Here is a 14678-nt window from a genome sequence, read left to right on the forward strand (position 1 = left end):
CATCTATAGTTATCCATAGTTTCGCAATATATATTGTTTCAAACAAATCTATAGAATCAAACATATTTATAATTCCATACATATTTATAGTTTCAAACATATTTATAATTCCATACATATTTATAGTTTCAAACATATTTATAATTCCATACATATTTATAGTTTCAAACATATTTATAATTCCATACATATTTATAGTTTCAAACATAGTTATAATTCCAAACATATTTATAGTTTCAAACATATTTCTAGTTTCAAACATATTTATAGTTTCGCGCATATTTATAGTTTCGCGCATATTTATAGTTCCACACATATTATATTTTCACATATAATTATAGTTTCACATATATTTATAGTTCCACACATATTTTAGTTCCCCACATATTTATTGTTCCACACATATTATATTTTCACACATAATTATAGTTTCCCACATATTTATAGTTCCACACATATTTATAGCTTCACACATATTTATTGTTCCACACATATTATATTTTCACACATAATTATAGTTTCCCACATATTTATAGTTCCACACATATTTATAGTTCCATACATATTTATAGTTCCACACATATTTATAGATTCACACATATTTATAGCTTCACACATATTTATAGTTTCACACATATTTATAGTTCCACACATATTTATAGTTTCACACATATTTATAGCTTCACACATATTTATAGCTTCACACATATTTATAGCTTCACACATATTTATAGTTTCACACATATTTATAGCTTCACACATATTTATAGTTGTATGCCTATCAACACTTTCATGACCTACTATTTGTTCTTTCATGCTTAATTTATTACGTGCTATGCTTCGTCTCTGTCTGGTCAGTAGCTGGTCACTGTCTGGTCAGTAGCTGGTCACTGTCTGACCACGATCATAAGTCGATGTTATTTTTCACATAAACAAACATAAGAACAGTTATTAGTGGTCAGTTGTAGACTATCACCACCAGTTTTGTAATGACCTCTAGTGACCACACGCTAATTACTCACTCATGGTTACAATCGAGACCAGACACTTCCAGATCAGACACTTCCTGGAACTCGGATATTGTCACGTGATTGCTAGTTTCTTAAGGTTGGTGTTAAGTATCTCTTGACTATAACATATAAAGGCAGAAAGAAAATCTATCGATATTCTATTATTCTTCTAAAAACAAAACTATAGAATATACTTTGTGGTTGTTAGGCATACATTATTAGGCATTAGACTAGGCATAAATACTTCTGGTATTACATCTGGCATTAATCATTAGGGATTAGGCAAGGCATAAATACATCTGGTATTAAATAAGTATACATTAATTTAGCACTAGAATAAGTATACGATTAGGCCCAATTGCATCTGGGATTTGACCAAGTGTAAGTATACATGGCGTTAGAATATGCATAGATCATAAGCCTTGGCATAAATACATAGGCTATTAAACTAGATATAGATATTTCTTTTATTAGAATAAATTAATATTCAGGCATATTTTGCGCACCTTTCTTATAATTATAAATCAAAAGATCTATCATTAGAATATTATAAAGTTTAGTGGATAGAGACACACATATTCTTCGTATGAAGTGACGAGATGGGGCGGGATACAAAATGTTACATTTTTTTACACAATCTAATATTCATTAGTTGTTAAGAGCAAAGTAATTACTCCTTAAGTCTGTAAGGATGTACTGTCTTTACATTACAATATTTTGAAAATATTATTTTTGTTTATTTAATTGTCCCTACTTCAGTTGCGGAGTTGTCTACCCTAGTTCAGTTGCGGAGTTGTCTACCCTAGTTCACGCCCTACTGGTAACGATTTCAACTCCTTTAAAACCCTGTAACAATATACGTCAGAGTTAGGCCCATGTGTTGCCCTCAGGGCCGGTCAGTCTTGCGCCACCTTGTCCGTCTAGTCTACTTCGACATCAACTGGATTACCGACTGCTTTTCACCCACACTTAGTTAAAGTCCATTGAATATTTTATTACGCTTTTCAGTTGTATTATTTTTTTCTTATTGGCAGGGCTTGTTTGTAACCGAGCTGGTCATTTTCAGTGGTCAGTTTTCAACTGACTCGCACAGCTCTGGTCACTTGTGGTCAGTCATAGAAAAAAACAGCTCTGTCCGCTGGATTACGCCTTTATTTCGCCCGAGAGGATTTTCTATTAATCCTCGCGTAATGCTATCGGACGCTGCGGCGTCAGATGTCTAGGGGGGTCGATTTATGCTTGACCACTCTTGACCAGCGGTCGGCGGTAAAAGCTTACTAATAGCTAAGCAAGTCTGAGGGGCGTTATAAGAGAGGGGCATAACAAATGGCGCCCTGAGCGCGACACACTCCTTGCAAGTAATCCATAGTTACTGTTATTATTCAGTTACCTCGGTTGGGGGGGGGGAGGACGGAGGGGCGGTTTCGTTTACATCTCCCCCTCCTCAGTAGCATGTATTTGATGCAGCGGGTATGATGTCATTCTATTTTTGTTTTCATTGGAAGACTTCACTTCAAAAGCTTAATAGAAAATATTGTAAAATTAAATAGCTTTATTCTGTGAACGATCTTCTTAGTTCACCATATTTAAAACGTGTAAATCTTGTTGAAAAGAAAGAAATACTTATTACTTCTATTTCCCGATAGTCACATCTCCAAATTCCTACTATTAGCGTGCACTCTCTTCATGGGTGGAAGGAAGAAGCAAACATGGAAGAATTTTGTTGATGGAAGTCGAAACTTGCATCGAATGTGATAGAGGGTTGATGTTTACGTAAAGCAATATACTTTCAGACCCTTCGATCTATAGGGCAGATGATGTAAAATTCATCTGCTTCTGTGGCCCACGGTTAACGAGAGTGTCATATGACTAGCACAACGACCAACCGCCTTTACATTTCCTTAACTAATGTCATCAATCCATTAGAGCTGGGTGGACTCAGAGGCGCCCTAAAATCAAGAGATTCAAAATCCCAGTCTTCACCAGGATTCGAACCAGGAACCATCAGTTCGAAAGCCGAGCTCCTTACCACTCAGCCATCCCGCCTCGGATTGCTGATAGTCTGTCACGCTAATAACGCTGACGTCGTGCTCTCTATCCCAAGTTCATACTGCCCTTTTTATTTTTTTCAATAATGATTCGATTTGGTCAGATCCTATACGACCTGATTGGGATCCGATCTGATAAGATCCAACCCGAATTAAATGAGAAATCGACAGTTGTATAAAATAGGAATTGACTTAACTCTTTCTCTCCGTAATTATTTTCCACGTTCCGATAGAATTGCTCATTTGTATTTCACTATCCTGTTATGATTAAACTTCAATAACGTTTGTGTTTGATATCAGAATGTTATACTTGGTATCAAATTACAGGGAAAGGTATTCTCTTCTTTACACAAACAAATTATAGATTATAAATCCAAAACCAATTTAGTTAAATGGGCGTCAAATCAACGTTGGCATCGTCAACTAGGAGAGAGAGAGTTAAAAATACAACAACAATGTTGGCTATATTTCTCGCTCCCTTTCATCGGATCAAAAGCAGACGATAAATCATATTTTTAGTGCGCTACAAAATAGGTTGAAATCGGGTTCTCGTTACAGCGTTTAGTTTGAGAAATAAGCGTGACAGACGGACAGACAGATTACACAAGACTGAAAGTGACTTTTCCCCTTTTCGGGGGTATTATAATGTTCGTTGATTTATAACACCAAACTGCTGTAGACAAATAAGCCGCTGTAAGTGTATAATATTTGAACTTATAAACAAACTCTAACTCACTACAATAACACTTCTTTTCAGTCTCATGTTCTGAAGTCGTCTGTCCTAACTAACTATTCTATGAAAGCTGACGACAATGCAACTTATCTTGCATCATTCCAAACCAATCGCTAACCTCTACCCACCGTCCCTATAGAAACACACACACTCCATAACAATTACGATTTGTCGATATAATTCATTTTCTTATATAAAACTTTTGTTACAATATATGAACATATTAAACTCGAGATGTAAAGAAATAAACGTTTATTTTAAACACATCAAAACACGTCTTTTCACTCTGGCAATCTAGAGTCGCCTGGCCTACTTAACACAGAATACGACATTGTCGCTATCTTGCATCTTTCTATAACACACAAAAAAAATCTCTAAGACTAAAATTAAATATTACCTTCCATATCACAATGAAAACACACACACTGACAACCCCAGATCGCAAAAAAAAAAAAATAATAAATAAATAATGAAATTTACTAAAGAATTGTGTATGTCTGTACATGTGTATATAAGGCCGATAGGTTTATTTATTTTAACTTTGATGGAAACTAGAATTAATTAGCTTCAAAGCGTATGTGTATATATGTGTGTCATGTGTCCCTTTAAAAAGGAATACGGTCTTCCAAAAACAGCATAGAAACCGTAAAACCATGAACATTTCGTGCAATACTAAGGCGTACACATATCTATTAGAATTAGCGTACACATATCTATTAGAATTAGCGTACACATATCTATTAGAATATTGTTTTATTAATTTACTAGCGTTGCATTCTTTATTAGTTGAAGTTAGCAAAAAAGTAATACTGTGAAATTCATACGCTTGTCTACCAATAAAATTTCCGGTTAATTTTCTTTCCCCACAAACAAGACGGAAGTGACGTAGACTACAATGCAGTCTTAAATAAGATGGTCTATTATACGTCGTCATATTTTAACACTAAAAACTGTATCTACATTTTTATGCCGGATGTATAAAACGGGATCTCTAAATTAAATAAAAGATATGTTCAAATATTTTTTTTTTGAATGTTCGTTCTTTTTCAAATGACCTAGATTACAGCGGTTCTTAACCTTTTAAGCTCGGCGACCCCTTTTTACAACCCCCACTCTGCCGCGACCCCCCCCCCCCTCCTCCGACACATACATACAGCAATAGAAGAGTAGACAATAACAATCCATATTTTCGATGGTCTTAAGCGACCCCTGGCAAATGGTCAATCTCTTAATTCACCAATAGGGTCGCGACCACAGGTTGAGAACCCCTGACCTAGAAGAAAGGTTTGTACAAGTGTTATCCCATTGTCATCTTAAGTAAGTTGTTTTGTAATTCGGTAACATTATACATGGTACCATTATACACGGTACCATTGTACACGATAACATTATACGATAACAAGTTATATGACTACGTGTGATTAAACAATTCAAATATTTTTTTTTTGTCTTTCAAAAAAAATGACGTATCTTATCTTATCTTTTGAAAATACAGACGTTACTTCAAAAAATGTTACGCCCTGGGCGTGTAAAATCTAGAAGGAGTACACTTCCGGTACAAATATAATCATCATTATCATCTTTCCTTTGCGTTCCTCATGGAACATAGGGACTCAGTAAAAAATAAGCCACTCTCCACGGTCTCTTGCTAGTTTTTTTGTAATGACTTCCCAGCTCTTTCCGGTCCTCTCGGCTTCATCTAGTACACTGCGACGCGATGTTCTTTTTTGGTCTACCTCTACGTCCTGACTACTTAGAAAGAAGCCTCTAGTTCGAATCTCGACTCAAGATAACTTTATGTTTGGTGAGCGCCTTTAAAGCAGCACAGGAATGTTCTCCCTAATACCCCCTTCACTCACAGGTCCACAAAAGAGATCGGAGCAGAGTGCATTAAGGAAGCTTGAGCAAGTAAAATACGCATTACAAATAGAAGTCTGGTCAGAGTATCCGTATGGACAGTTCATTAAGTGCACAAGAACATCAATATATATGTCATGGCTAGGACCGGGAAACATTAGACTCCAAAGTAATTGAATTTAATGCTCTTGCTCGGGGTCTGAATGGATGAAAGTTCTTTACTAAACATAATTTGTTTTTCTAATTTAAATGACGTCATGTTGAGATACACACAAACTTTGCTTACACAAAAAACATCTTGTATTTACATGACTAAAATCACATAAACTATAAAAATAACTAAGATTTTTAGAAAAATATACATAACACATAAACTTCCTTTACAAAGGCAAAAAAAAATAATATATATATATATAAATAACAGCAACTTTAATAAGAAACAAAATCCGCCTAAGAAAAACTCTTTTAAAAAGCTTTTAACTGTCTACTGCTAAGTTTTTGTCCAGAAAAACAATTTTTGTTCAAGAAATCCCCCCCCCCTTTTGGCTTACAAAGTTATTAGAAAACCTTTTTTTTTTTTGCTAAAATTTCTCTCTCTCTCTCTCTCTCTCTGTTCCGTATTGTTTGTTCATTGAAAGTGCCTTCCATTAGCCGCAACTCAGGTTGATCAGAGAAAATGAACAGAGTTAAAATTGGTCTTTTTATCAACGCGTCTTTACTTTCTCCCCCCTCCCCCCTCAAAAAAAAAAAAAAAAAACTAAATAAATGATAATATACTCTTATTTTGAGTTTCGAGTAAGAGAAAGTGAATAAGATTTTGCGTGCGAAGTTATTAGTAGAGAGAAGAAAAAAATACACATTCAAAATTACTAGATCATCCTGAAATCAAAAGGTAAATTAAATTTGTTTCTGAATAAAATCGAAATATAAAGAAATATATGTTAATATCTTGTTATAAAAGCGTCTACCCGGTCTTTCTATGTGCACACGTTGCGTTGTTGGTTGGAAGCGTCTTTATGCTTAATGATATTACCAATGATGTTACTCTAGTTAGGTGTAGTCCAACTTGAATATTCATTGGTTATAAATTAGACTACTCTAGTTTGCATCTGTGTGGTTATATTTTTTATTTTTTTTTAGCTTATGGGACCCAAACATTGATGACCTATTCTAAGATTGGTCTAACTTAGATTAATATCATTTTTGTCTTAACATTTCCTATATCCCGCACACCGGATACACCAATAAGCTTGCTATTTATAGACTCCCCCCCCCCTTTTTATCCCCTTTTTTTATGAACATTATTTATATCGAAATATTTACATTGACCCAGCTTTTATTGTTATCCCCCCCCCTAAATAATCACATAATTTAATAAAAGTCAAAGTGATGTCCCTTTGGTTACTTATATAGGCTACATTGTTTTCAAAAAAAGATCAATACAATAATGTCGAGGTCCATCTGTATACTGTTATATCTTTGATACACTCTAACATTCTCTTTAATTGTATTGAAACACTTCTATTTCTTTTCTTTTTTCTCTTTTATCACCTGACCAAATGGAATGAGTCACCGGATGGTCTTCATTTTAACAAGTACTAATGATATTGCTAATGATATTAAATAAGTCACCTTCCTGTGTCTTGAACTTTTCGAATCTAATATATAACCTTCATCCACCCTTTCCATGGTCAGCCCTGTAATGTGGCTCTACTTTTTAAAAAAAATGTCCAAGCTGACAATCACTGTCCATAAGGTCATTGTCCGAATGTCCATTTATTTTCTACTCTCTAATTTACCTCCCAGGGACCAGCATTTCCCCAAGACCTGTCCGGCGCGCTGTCTGTGCACTATGTCTACCGGTCATTTCGTTTCGTGAATATTTAAAGACCAGTCATCACACTGGACGAACACACACATACACAAGATGCCAAGTCTTAAGATCGACTGTCTCGTTTCTTTCCACCACTGGCTCGCTGCTGGAGTTTTTTTTTTCTTTCTCTCTTGCTCGTTGGGTGCTATTTCAGTAGTGAGCGCTCCTTTGAGAAACCCCATTCTCCTTTCATTTGATATTCTCGTTGACACTGTTGATAGCGAGGGTATCTACTGTATGAGGAATCATGGTACAAGAATGGTGATGTATGTATGGTTGTAGGTATATGTATACATATGATATATAGATAGGGCACTTTATAGTTTATTGGCTTTAGTTTATGTTTTATGAATTATTATATGCAACGGTTAATTATTTATGGTTCTGGTTTATGGAACAGTTTAAGTCCTGACATTATTCTAAATAAAACTTAGATTTATTCTTAAGGAATTTTTTATTTGCGATGGGGCAGATGATGTCAAGGTTATCCGTTTCTTTGGTCAACGTTGACGATCAGGGTGTCATGTGGCCAGCACAACGACCAACCGCCTTTACTTTCCCCAACTAATGCCACGTACTAATTAGAGTTGGGTAGACTCAGGGGCGTCCTTAAAATATCAAAATAAAGATTTCTTCATTCGTACCTGGCACCTCTCGGAAGCCAGGCGTTTTACCACACTCAGCCACTATGCCCCTCTTTTACTTTACTTATATATATATATATACTCTCTATTTCATTGTATTTCTCTTCGCTCTCATTTTCTCTCCTCTCCACCTCTCTCTTTATCTCTCTTTCCATCTCTCTCTCTTTCCATCTCTCTCTCTCTCTTTCCACCTCTCTCTCCGTCTCTCTTTCCATCTCTCTCTTCCCCCCTCTCTCTTTCTGTCTCGCTGTCCACCTCTATCTATCGTGGTCACTACTACCATCTTTCACTACAGCCATGCTCAGTACTAAGACCATTGCTAAAGTGACATTCTCTTTCTAATGGAAATCAATGACGTCATAGCATTTTGTCGGAGCTTGAAGTCGTTGTCGAGTCGTGAGCATCGCTAAGTCTTAAAATCGACTCTCTCTCTCTCTCTTTCTCTCTCTCTTTCTTTCTTTCTCTCGCTCTGTCTGAAATGCTCCGTGTCTCGTTTCATTTTCTTTTTAAATTCAAGGTTCTCACATTACATCCGCAGCCCAAGCCTCCCGCAGGACTTCAAGAGATTGGAGAGGGCAAGGTTTGAACCGGAGACCAAATTGACGACCCAATGTCTGTTGGATTCTTTTAAAGTTTTTCTCTCCAGCTTTACATTCTCGGATCAAGTTAAAAATTCTCACAATTACTCTTTGCTGACGACAACACATGAATCAATAAAAGAAATTAACCAGTTAGCTGATCATTTAGTCTTAATTAATTTAGTTCAATAAAAAATGGGAGATAAACATTGCAATATTGAGAGAGACGGTCCTCTCCCTTCAATAAATATAAACTTTATTTTTTAAAGAAGTTCTTGGTAAATTTTGCTTGTTGACTTCATGGGTTGGAAGGGGAGGGGGGTGGCTAAAAGTCCATTGAGAATCCTTGTTCTAGACCACCTCAAGCCACTGTCCCGCGTCACGTGGTCCTCAGTCGACGGTACCTTGAGACATCTTAATATCCTCTCCACTTCTCGCCCTTCCTCGATCTCAGGGACTGGGGGTAATTAATAATTCATCCACCAGGGGACGCGCTGATAAGATGGAACTCTATAATTGATGACGTGGACAGCAGATAATTTGAGCACCGAGGGAGGCAATCAGGTCCCGGAAGCTCAATCGGAGTAAGTCGCCCATAATTCTGATAGGATTTTGGCGGGTTGATCTCGCCAAGAGGTTTTCAAAGCGGTTAATGCTGCTGAGTACCAGACTAAAGGATAACCGGTAACCGTGGACCGGTTTTTTGATATTTGAAAACAAAAGGCAAAAAGAAATGATATAAATCTTTTGAGTAGAAAAAAGTTCCCCTTTCAGACTATAGGGAAGTTGATGTAAAGGTCATCTGTATCTGTGGCCTACGGTTAAGGAGGGAATAATGTGGCCAGCACAACGATCAACCGCCTTTTCCCAACTTATGTGAGGTATCCATTAGAGCTGGGTGAATTCAGAGGCGGTCGAAGATTCCTAAACTAAAAATCCCAATCTTCACCAGGATTCGAACCGAGGACCCCGGTTCGGCAGCCAAGCGCTATACCGCTCAGCCAACGCGCCTCCCTCTCTGTCTTTCTACAAGAATAAAAAATGTAAAAAGTATGAAACATCTTTCTTCTCACTGCTCCTCCAACCCCTCATCCTTCATTTCATCCATCTGTCCATCAATCCCACTTCTCTACTGCATACTTACAATTTGTGCAGGGAAGATGACGCAGGTACGTGTAACAGATGGTTTGATGAAATGTGTGATATCTGATGTTACAAGACATAGTCTTGTAGTGCTGCTGAAACTTTCTAGTATCTTTTTTTTAAAATCCATCCATGGCCTATATTGTTGACATTTTTTTTTTTTGCGAACCGTAATGTTTTCCAAGATTGGTCCCAATTAAGTTATTTTTAGAATTTCCGATAAGTATGAAAGATACACAAGTCACCCTCAAAAAGCAGCTTTTGATTTCTCAAGAGTTCTAATCAACTTCTCTTGATTGTTTTTAATAAATGATTTAATGATAAAAAGGTAATTACAACGCATTCTTTGCTCTGAAGTAGATCTGGAATAAAGGAAAATAATCGAACCCGTGACCATCATGCTGACAGCTCTATGCACATACCACGCTGCCTTTAATGGTTTAAAAGTGGTGATTTTTCGGACCTATTTGAACAAATATTCATCTCGATTTCAATCCCCAAGATAAAAGTTTTCTTTAAATGTAAACAACTAAGACGAAAACATTTTAACTCTTTCTCTCCTAATCGACGATACCATAGTTAAATTGACCCCATTAAATTATATTAATTTAATTTTTTATATAAAAAGAGCATTCATTTCCCTTTAATTCTTTACCACATACAACATTATATGATAACAAACAACAAAGCTATTGAAGTCCAATCATAACAGGGGAGTGAAATAGTAATGAGCATAATGAAGAATTCCTTCAAAACGTGGAAAAATAATTACGGAGAGAAAGAGTTAACTGGGGTAATAAGGGATCAAAACAAGCAGAGAATGTGTACATCTTGAACGAGTGTGCTATATGACCACTGGTACGTGTTCGATACGCTCAATGTGGGGGGGGGGGCAGTTCAAATTTGGAACACATCAAATTAAAGGCATCACTCATCAGCACCCTATTCCCAAACATGGCAAAAAAAAAAAAGTTTGAACCTGACAATTTTTAAGTTTTTATTTTATCAAATACAGACGTTACTTGAAAAAGGAAGATTATTACGTCCTATGAGTGTTCCTAGGTCAATCTAGTTATGCCTGTTGATCAATGAGTTAAATTCTGCCATTGGGTTTCCCGGCTGACTCATGCAACTATTGTTTGTTGGCCTCCTTCAGTCGTAGAACGTCTATGGTTCATCTCGAACACTTTTTCACGTGTCTGTGTAGCCCTTTTCTGGAGAGATACTTCCGTCGACAAATATAATAGCACTGCATATTATTAGGAAAAACAAATAGAGTCCTATAGATATATTCTTGAAAAATTAATGTAAAGAAAAAGAATTCCAATATTTAAACATCTATTGGATGTTTAACAAAAAAAAAAAAAAAAACTTAAAGGGACATTCCAAAAGCAATAAACTCTAAGCTAACCTTTATATACAGTACAATGTCGATTAACTGGATGCAGGGATCTTTCCGGATAATTGATCGTCCTGATAACCGAATGCGGAATATTAGTAACGGTCCCTTTTAAGAACAAAATAAAGAACATTCATATCGCACCCGACCCAACATAGAATTAAAGCAAAATGTACAGGAGAACAAAGCGTAATCTATATAAGTGGAATAGTTACTTCAATACAAAATCGCTGATCTTTCGTTGCACATCAGCAAGACCACCTAGATACAAACACCAAAAAAAACAACAACAAAAAACGCAGTCCGTATATTTGACGTTCCGAATAAACGATATGTTACGATTTATGCATTTTACAAAGACGCCGATTATCAGTAATGAGTTTGATTTACAATCTTATAAGAACAGGTAAATTAAAGGTAAATAATCTACGTATATTATTTTCTAAAGAAGGCGAGTCTTGATTACTCCCCTTTAGACACTCGTTCATGATAGTGACGACTTGCTATATGGGCATTCCTTTAAATATTTTTTTTTCTTAATAAGCTATACATTGTTACATTAGTGGAATTACTATAAATACTGTATTTTGAAAATATTTAAAGTAACGCTGGTTTACATTATAAATTGACTGTGACTGGAAATGTAAATTTTATTACAATAAATTAAGAATAATAGTTTTTCTTGTAAAATTTTTGTAATAATTAGTTAAAAACGTGTTTGAAATAATATGCCATTTCGAATATTCACTGTAAAGAAAAGATTTATTATCAAATAAAATTTTAAAAAATTCTTATCAAAACACCTATAGAGTTCTCTTTGTCGATGTGCTACGAAAATAAAAAAACGAAATGTCATTTCTTCAAAGGTAGGTAACTGTTAAAAAAGAATGTCATCTATTTTGAATTTATTAGTATAACTAAATTTCGAATTCTTAAGGTCAAATATATTGTTAGTATTAACATGTAGTCTTCTTATTTTTTACTATTTATATTTTAAAACATATAAAATGTTTTCATTTATATAAAGCTTACTATTTTAAAGCAATGCTTACAAAATACTGAATTAAAAAACTGTAGATTTATCTTTCAAAAAGAAAATGTACTTTGAAGTAAGAATAAATAACCTCGAATTTCTTTGACCTTATTTGGATCATCATCTGTCCCTTAAAGGTTAGCATGAATAAATTTCTTCACTTATCCTATTCAATAATTATCCTTATCAGAAATCAAGTCATTAAAATATTTATTGTTTGACGTCAAACCCTTTTTTCAGTGTAATTTTATTACTTTTGTACCTTTATTAGCGGCCCCCGAAAGGGGAAAAGACGCAATTAGTTTTGTGTGGCCTGTCTGTCCATCCGTCCGTCCCGTTTAGATCTCGGAAGCTAGAAGAGAAAATGAAAGTTGGACATCATGATATTTTAGATCATTTCAAGTTCTGATCCAACGGCTACTTTTCTTTTCCGAAAGTGAACCAATTTTTAAAATTATATATGCAAGCAGATTTTTCAAAAAAATTAGAAACAACTTTTCAATGAAAAACTTCAGGCGAAGTAACTTTTTAAAAAAATGTCATGGACTAATAAATCAGGCTTCATTTATAGATTCGCGCATTGGTACAAAACATTTACATCTAAGGTCACAATGGTAAAAGTGTCAAAGGATCACTATAAAATATATTTTCCATTTATTAACAAACTCATTGAATAGAATACTGATTCAAATGTTTTTTTTTCTTTTTAATTTTGATACAAACTTCGTTTAAGTTATAAGTTTAAAAAATAACGAACTACTTTTATAGCGCGCAGTTTTAACATATCCTCATTATAGGGGCCTACACTTGACAGGGACAGTCTAAATAAAACAAAATATAGCTCAGATCTACATAATTATAATAGAAGTTCTAATCTAGATAGTAGATTCTATATCAAGATTCTATATCTAGTTCTTAGACTTAAATCTAGATATAGACTTAGATCTAACTCTAGATCTATACGTAGAGACTTAGTTCTATTTCTAGATCTTGGCTTAGATCTAGTTCTAGACCTAGAATTAGATCTTGAATTTAGATTTAGATCTAAAACTAGGTCTAGATCTAGCTAGATCTATGTCTAGTTTGTATGACAAATGACAATAGAGATATTATTTTTTATTTGCGATGGGAAAGTCTTGTTGTCAGTTGTACACAATGGACCTCATTCACCAATCGTAAACAAACAACATTTAGCCACGTGATTCTATATATCTTCTATACAAATTATATAATCCATAAAGGCTGTCACTGCCTGTCACATTATACGTATTTTTCATTGTTTTATCAATATTATGACGTGGCTAAATATGTTTATTTACGATTGGCGAATGAGGTCCATTGTAGCTTAAAGTAGGTCAAGAATATTTTCTCGTGTTGCCAATTTATCTAAGTTTGTTAGAAGAATAAATCTTTTTTAGTTTCTCTTTATTACAATGTAACATGTTATTAATTTTGAATGTATGGATAAGGTTAATAATTATTATTTTAAAAAATATTAGTGCACGCTAAATGAATAAATGGAGATGCTGTGGCTGAGAAGTAAAGCACTTGGAACTGGAAGTCCCGTGTTCGAACCTGGTGAAGACTCTAGGTGGACCACTTCGGGGGCCGATTTTGAGATTGTGTTTCACACAAACTGTCTTTGTTACCTTGTACATGATTTTGACAGCGAGTCGTGTTAAACAATATGACCGAGCCAGCTTTGAATGCCTTGCATTTAAATGTATATGTGAATGTATATTGTAGAATTTTTTATTTTAATTGAATAGGATTCATCATTCCAAGTGTTATACTTTATTCAGTTAGTAATAGTGCTTATCATATAGTTTCAAAATCATCTAATAAATTATTTATATAGCAAAATACTTTCTATACATTATTAAACTTTACACAATGCTTTTGAGGATATATGATTGGATGACCACCATATGGCATACATTTTATGGGCCACATTGTATAGAAATATGGGGCCGATTTTGACACCCATTCCGCCCCTGTTATTGATTAGCATAACGAATATTCACATGTTGTACCCGAACAAGGCTAAGTATTAAAAACTATAATTATGATGTTATCTATTACATACCAACCACAAGTTACTCACATTTATTTTGTATGCCATTATATATGACTTTAACCAGAACTAGAGTGATTGCTACATAACCAATTGAATACACTGCACCACTTAATCGTCGAAAATGAAGACACTGTGATTATTACTCATGGTCCGACTGACTTTAGGGGTATTCGGGAAATGCCCAGTGGGTATGAACCCAAATTAGCCGGTAGGGCCATGAAAGAGCCTCACGAAGGCGACTATGACGCGTAAATTGTTAAAATTTTTATAATACCCTCTTGTA

This window comes from Biomphalaria glabrata, chromosome 10 (genome assembly GCF_947242115.1).
Source record: "Biomphalaria glabrata chromosome 10, xgBioGlab47.1, whole genome shotgun sequence".
Taxonomy (NCBI): Eukaryota; Metazoa; Mollusca; class Gastropoda; family Planorbidae; genus Biomphalaria; species Biomphalaria glabrata.